Raw genomic sequence first — 6,591 nt, forward strand, 5'->3', positions numbered from 1 at the left:
TGTGGCATAGAGGATAAAGTTGCTGCCTTTAACACTGGCATCTCAAATGGGTGCTGGTTCAAGTTCCGCTGCTCAACTTCTGATCCAGTACTTGCTAATGTGCCTGGGTAAGCAGCGGAAGATGGCCCAAGTACTAGGGTCCCTGTACCCATGTGGGAAACCCAGAAGAAGCTTCTAGCTCCTGGCTCCTGACCCAGCCCTGGCCATAGCCATTTGGGTAGTGAACCAGCTGATGGAAGACCTCTCTGTCCCTCCCTCCCTCCCTCTGTAACTCGGCCTTTCAGATAAATAAAATCTTTAAAAAATGAAATTAGTATGTCAACCAGCCATGTTCACTCACTTGTTCATTATAACACTATTTACAATAGCCACAATATGAAATCAACCTACATGTCCATCAACAGATAAGTAGATAAAGAAAGTGTAGTGTGTGCGTACACACACACACACACACACACACACAATGGGCTATTATTCAAGCACAAAGAATGAAATTCTGTCATTTTCAGCAAAACTGATGGAACTGAAGGACAATATGTTGTTAAGTGAGATAAGTCAGACACAGAAAGACAAATACTACATGTTCTCACCTTTACATGAAAACTAAAAAGTTTATCTCATAAAAGCAGAGAATAGAATAGAGATTATCAGAGCCCAGGAAGGACATAGGCGAAGGGGAGATGGAGAACAGATGCTTAACAGGCACAAGGGTGCAGTTGGATAGGACAAATGTTCTATAGCACAGTAGAATAACTATGGTTGACCACAATTAATTGACTATTTCAAAACAGTGAGTAGAGAGGATTTTTTTTCAGGATTTTACTTTTTATCGACACAAACACAAAGGCAGCTACAGTAATGGAATAAGGCTACATAAAAGCAGAAATCACACTTCTTATGTTTGGGCCTTATTTAGACAACGCAGAGGCTGAGGCCCTCTCTCCACTTACTGTTAGCAATGGTTGGGGCAATAACCTAGCCCAGTAAGACAGAAGCAGTTAGCCCCCACCTCAGGAAGCGCCCACTTTGGTTCCAGGGGACCAGGTCCCATACACCCCCACTTTACTCCCCTGTTCCATCTCCCCACCCACCTAAACCAAGTTTGAGGCTGAGACAGAAATGCTGCTGCCCTGTTCTGATTAGGCAGCAGGGCCTCCCTGGACTGCAAAGGGAATGTGCTTTGAGTTTTGCTTTGGGCCCAGGACAAGCAACAGCCCTGTCTCTTGGGGCTCTGCCTGGGAAAGGCAGCACTTACGTGTTGCAGCCAGGAAATTTCCCCAGCTTTTTCTCCTCACCCATGACAGACGCAAGCCACAGTGAGGGCCACTGCTTATGCCCTGACCCCCAAGAGGCTGCCCCCTGCCACTGGCACATACACAGAATTTGGGAGTGTTGTCAGACAGGGGAGAGTAAAACCCCAGTTCCACCAGAACAAGGAAGGCACTTGGAGCACAGGGGTGGAGGAGGAGGAGGCCAGCGACAGGGACCCTTCTCTTCCCCCTACACCCACAGGTTTTCTGATACCAAGGCACTGAGAACAAATGCAGAGACCTCAGTGAAAGGCAGGAATGCTCTGAATCCCTACCAGAACCATGACCTAGGTGAGTGGGTCTGATTCCTGCCTTGTTGTAAGGGGCAGTCTTGGTTAATAATGACAGAAAACCTGGAGGTAGAAGAAGCCCAATTGTGCTTAAAAAGTTAGGGACAAGAGGCTGGCATTTTGGCACAGCAAGATAGGCCGCTGCCTGTGACACTGGCATCACATGTGAGTACCAGTTCAAGTCCCCACTGCTCCACTTCCGATCCCGTTCACCACTAATGTGCCTTGGAAAGCAGTTACTTGGGCACCTGGCACTCATGTGGCTGATCCAGATGGAGTCCAGCCTTGACCATTGCAACCATTTGGGGAATGAACTGGCAGATGAAAGATATCTATGTATATATAGCTATGTTTAACTTCCTCTCTCTCTGTAACTGCCTTTTTAAAAAAAGATCTATTAGGGACAGTGCTGTGGCTCAGTGGGTTAACGCCCTGGCCTGAAGCGCCAGCATCCCATATGGGCGCCAGTTCGAGTCCCGGCTGCTCCACTTCCAATTCAGCTCTCTGCTATGGCCTGTGATAGCAGTGGAAGATGGCCCAAGTCCTTGGGCCCCTGCACCTGCGTGGAAGACCTGGAGGAAGCTCCTGGCTTCTGGCTTCAGATCAGCACAGCTCTAGCCATTGCGGCCAGTTGGGAAGTGAACCAGCGGATGGAAGACCTCTCTTTCTGTCTCTCCCTCTCTCTGTAACTCTGCCCGTCAAATAAATAAAATAAATCTTAAAAAAAAAAAAGATCTATTGGGGCTGGCGCTGTGGCCACTGCCTGCAGTGCTGGCATCCCATATGGATGCCAGTTTGAGTCCCAGCTGCTCCTCTTCTGATACAGCTCTTTGCAATGGCCTGGGAAAGCAGTAGAAGGTGGCCCAAGTGCTTTGGCCCCTGCATCCGCGTGGGAGACCTGAAAGAAGATCCCAGTTCCTGGCTTCAGATCGGCACAACTCAGGCCGTTGTGGCCAATTGGGGAGTGACCCAGCGGATGGAAGACCTCTCTCTCTCTGCCTCTCCTTCGCACTCTGTGTATCTCTGACTTTCAAGTAAAATAAATAAATCTTTAAAAAAAAGAGATTGATTTATTTATTTGAAAGGCAGTGTTACAGAGAGAGAGAGGGAGGGAGGGAGAGAAAGAGAATTTTCCATACTCTGGTTCACTCCCCAAATGGCTGCATAGTTGGGACTGGGCAGGCTTCTTCTAGGTCTCCCACTTGAGTGCGGGGCCCAAGCACTTGGGTCATCTTTCATTGCTGGGTGCACTAGCAGGGAGCTGGATCAGAAGTGGAGCAGCGCAGACTTGAACTGGTGATTATAAGGAATGCCAGTGCTATAGGCAGCAGCTTTACCCATTATGCCACCGCGCCAGCCCCTGTAACTGCCTTTCAAATAAATTTATCACTCAATGTTTTTTTTATTTATTTATTTGACAGGTAGAGTTATAGACAGTGAGAGAGAGAGAGACAGAGAGAAAGGTTTTCCTTCCATTGGATCACTCCCCAAATGGCCGCCACAGCTGGCACTGCACTGATCTGAAGCCAGGGTGCTTCCTCCTGGTCTCCCATGCGGGTGCAGGGGTCCAAGCACTTGGGCCATCCTCCACTGCCCTCCTGGGCCACAGCAGAGAGCTGGACTGGAAGAGGAGCAACCGGGACTAGAACCAGTGCCCATATGGGATGCTGGCGCCGCAGGTGGAGGATTAACCAAGTGAGCCACAGCACCGGCCCCTCAATTAATGTTTTAGAAAAAGAAGTTGGGGGAGCCAACATTGTGTTGTAGTGGATGAAGCTGCTGCCTACAATGCCAGCATCCCATATGAGCTGGTTCCTGTCCAGGCTGCTCCACTTCTGCTCCAATTCCCTGCTAATGGCCTGGGAAGAGCAGCAGAGGATAGCTCAGGAGGATAGGGGAGGATAGCTTGGGCCTCTGCCACCCACGTGGGAAACCTGGATGGAGTGCTTGGCTCCTGGCTTCAGTTTGGCCCCATCCTGGCCCAGCCCGGGCCGTTGTGGCCATCTCGGGAGTCAACCAGCCGATGGAAGATCTGTCTGTCTCTCCGTCTCTGTAACTCTGACTTTCAAATAAATAAGTAAATCTTAAGATCAAGGTTGGGAACTGATCAAGTCCAGAAGTGAGAGCTGATTGGCTCAGCCTGACTCACACAGATTACCCTTGTGTCCTGAGCTGACATTTCAGTTCTTTGGGGAGATAGTGGGGCAGGGGCAGAAGGGAAGATGAGGCAGGGGTAGAAGCACACAGAACAAGATGGTGAGTGATTGGCTAACCTTGGAACAAAAGCAACACAACAAAGCTGGTGAAAGGGTGAGGGCAGAAAGCAGCTGTTCTCCCTCTGACCCACTGTCCTGACAAAGAGAACGAGTAGGCAGGGGGCCAGTCATTACCACAGAGACCTTTGAGGAGGGGAGCAGAGCATGATAAGAGACGATGATATGGCCAGTCTGCTGGTCAATGGAACTGGGCTTTGCAACCTCTCCCTTCCTGGTTTCCAGGTTCCACAACCCCTTACCCTAGTTCCCTGGCCCAGAAAGCAGGAGGACCTTACCTGCATACTTCTTCTTTTGGATCTGCTTCATGGTATCAACCACCTTCTCAAAGGGTCGAAGGGCTAGACAGAGTTGATGAGGGGTTTGATGTGGCTCTGGTTGTACAGAGCCAGGAGGCAGGCCATCGCACCGCTTACCAGTTCCTCCTCCTCCTCCTCCTCCAGGTAGCCACACACAGCCTGGTTGGCCTGCAGTAGCTGCAGAGCTGTCACACTGAACTGACTGCCACGTGCGGGCCAGCATCATGTTCTGCTTGGGGCCTGTCAGCAAGCTGGTGATTCTATAGGTGATGCTTTCCCTAGAGGTTTGAGAAGGTTGTAGCACTTAGCAGTATCTGACCTGCCCACGTAGTTAACAGTGTGGCAGCTGATGGGATATGTGGCTCCTTCTCCTTCAGCACCTCATGCTTGCTGGCTGAGGCTGTTGCAAGCACTGCCATGTTCTCTGCTGTGCAACACAACTTCAAGGCAGCCATGCCCATTCTCCCTGCTGCCGAAGTGTACCAAGATGCTGTGGCCAGGCTGTAAGTTGGCAAAGTCAAAGAGGATCATGTAGTCTGTGATGTAACTGACTAGCAAAGTAGCAGCTTCCTCAAAGGTCATGACCTTGGGCATCAGTGCTAGTCAGCTCCTTTTGCCACATTCCCAGACTGGTTCAACCCATCACCTGGTCCCGTCTTGCTTCCTCACCCACCCCATCACAACACGGCCAAGCTCAGATGTAGATTGTCAGTTGCCTGGGTCCCGGGGACAGGAGAGCTCTGCTTCACCTTGTCTTAGCTGCCTAAGGCGGTGCACACCTGGCAATGCAATGGCCACTTGGGAGTCACTTGTGGCTGGGGGCGGCTCTCTATCTTGGCTTTGGGAGGCTAAGAAGACATGCCTTCCCTGGCCCAGGCTTTGGCTGCCATTCTCCACTATTGGCTACTTCTCTTTCTGCAGATGCCGCTGGGACTCCCAACGTTGTGCGCACAGCTGGACCAAGGGTACAAAGAGGATTTCTTGAAAGATTTATATATTTGAAAGACAGAGTAGCGGAGTGGGGGGAGGAGAGAAAAGTCTTCCATTCTCTGGTTCGCACCCCAACTGGGCCAGGCCAAAGCTAAGAGCCCAATGGCCAGGAACTCCATCTAGGTCTCCCACGTTGGTGCAGGAGCCCAAACACTTGAGCAGTAACCCGCTGCTTTCCCAAGGTGCATCGGCAGAGAGCTGAGCTGGATAGAAGCAGAGCAGCAAGTACTAGAACCAGCACTCTGATACGGGATGCTGGCATCACAGGCTACTCCCTCTCTCCCAAAGGATTTTTTAAAAAAGCTTTATTAATTTACATTGAATAATCAATTTTTCCATCACCATTTAAAATATTTATTTATTTATTTGAAATATAGAAAGAGGGCTGACATTATGGTGCAGCAGCCTCTGCCCCAGAAGTTGCCATCCCATATGGGTGCCAGTTCAAGTCCTGGCTGCTCCACTTCCAATCTAGCTCCCTGGTAATGCTCCTGAGAAAAGCAGCAGAAGATGTTCCAAGTACTAGGTCCCCTGCCACTCATGTGGGAGATCAGGTTGGAGTTCCTGACTCCAGACTTTGCTGGCCAGAGCCGTTGCTGCCATTTGGGATATGAACCAGTACATGGAATATGTCTGTCCCTGTCTCTGTCTCTGTCTCTGTCACTCCACCTTTCATTTTTTTTAAAGAAAGCTTTTTATTTAATGAATACAAATTTCATAGGTACAGCTTTAGGAATATAGCACATTTTCCCCTCATACCCACCCACCCCACCTTCTACTACCTCTTCCATCTCATTCTTCATTAAGATTCGTGTTTTTTTTTTAAAGATTCATTTTTATTTATTTGAAAGACAGTTACAGTTACAGAGAGAGGTAGAGCTAGAGAGCTAGAGAGAGCGAGAGAGAGAGCGAGAGCGAGAGCGAGAGAGAGAGAGAGAGAGAGATCTTCCACTCCCTAAATGGCTGCAACGGCCTGAGCTGTGCTGATCCAAAGCCAGGAGCCAGGAGCTTCCTCCAAGTCTCCCATGTGGATGCAGGGGCCCAAGGACTTGGGTCATCTTCTACTGCCTTCTCAGGTCATAGCAGAGAGCTGGATCGGAAGTGGAACTGCCAGAACTTGAACTGGTGCCCATATGGGATGCCGGCACTGCAGACTGGCACTGCAGTCTTTCAAGTGGCTTTAACCCACTGTGCCACAGCCCTGGCCCCAAGATTCATTGTTAATTAACTTTATATACAGAAAACCAACTCTATACTAAGTAGATATTTCCACAATTTGCACTCTACATTTCAAATAAATATTTTTTAAAAATGACAGAGAGACAAAGAGATCTCCCACTTGCTGGTTCACTCTCCAAAATGCTTTTGAAGAGTCTGGGAGGTGCTAGGCCAAAGCCAGGAAATGGGAATTCAATCTGCATTTTTCATG

General features: G+C 49.4%; 1 pseudogene; it reads right to left on the minus strand.

The window, feature by feature from the left end:
* Nucleotides 1-4,116: 4,116 nt before the first annotated feature.
* LOC127484814 (NADPH-dependent quinone oxidoreductase VAT1 pseudogene) lies at nt 4,117-4,766 on the minus strand (annotated as a pseudogene).
* Nucleotides 4,767-6,591: the final 1,825 nt, after the last annotated feature.

This window comes from Oryctolagus cuniculus, chromosome X (assembly GCF_051225735.1).
Source record: "Oryctolagus cuniculus isolate XC-2025 breed Fujian yellow rabbit chromosome X, ASM5122573v1, whole genome shotgun sequence".
Lineage (NCBI taxonomy): Eukaryota > Metazoa > Chordata > Mammalia > Lagomorpha > Leporidae > Oryctolagus > Oryctolagus cuniculus.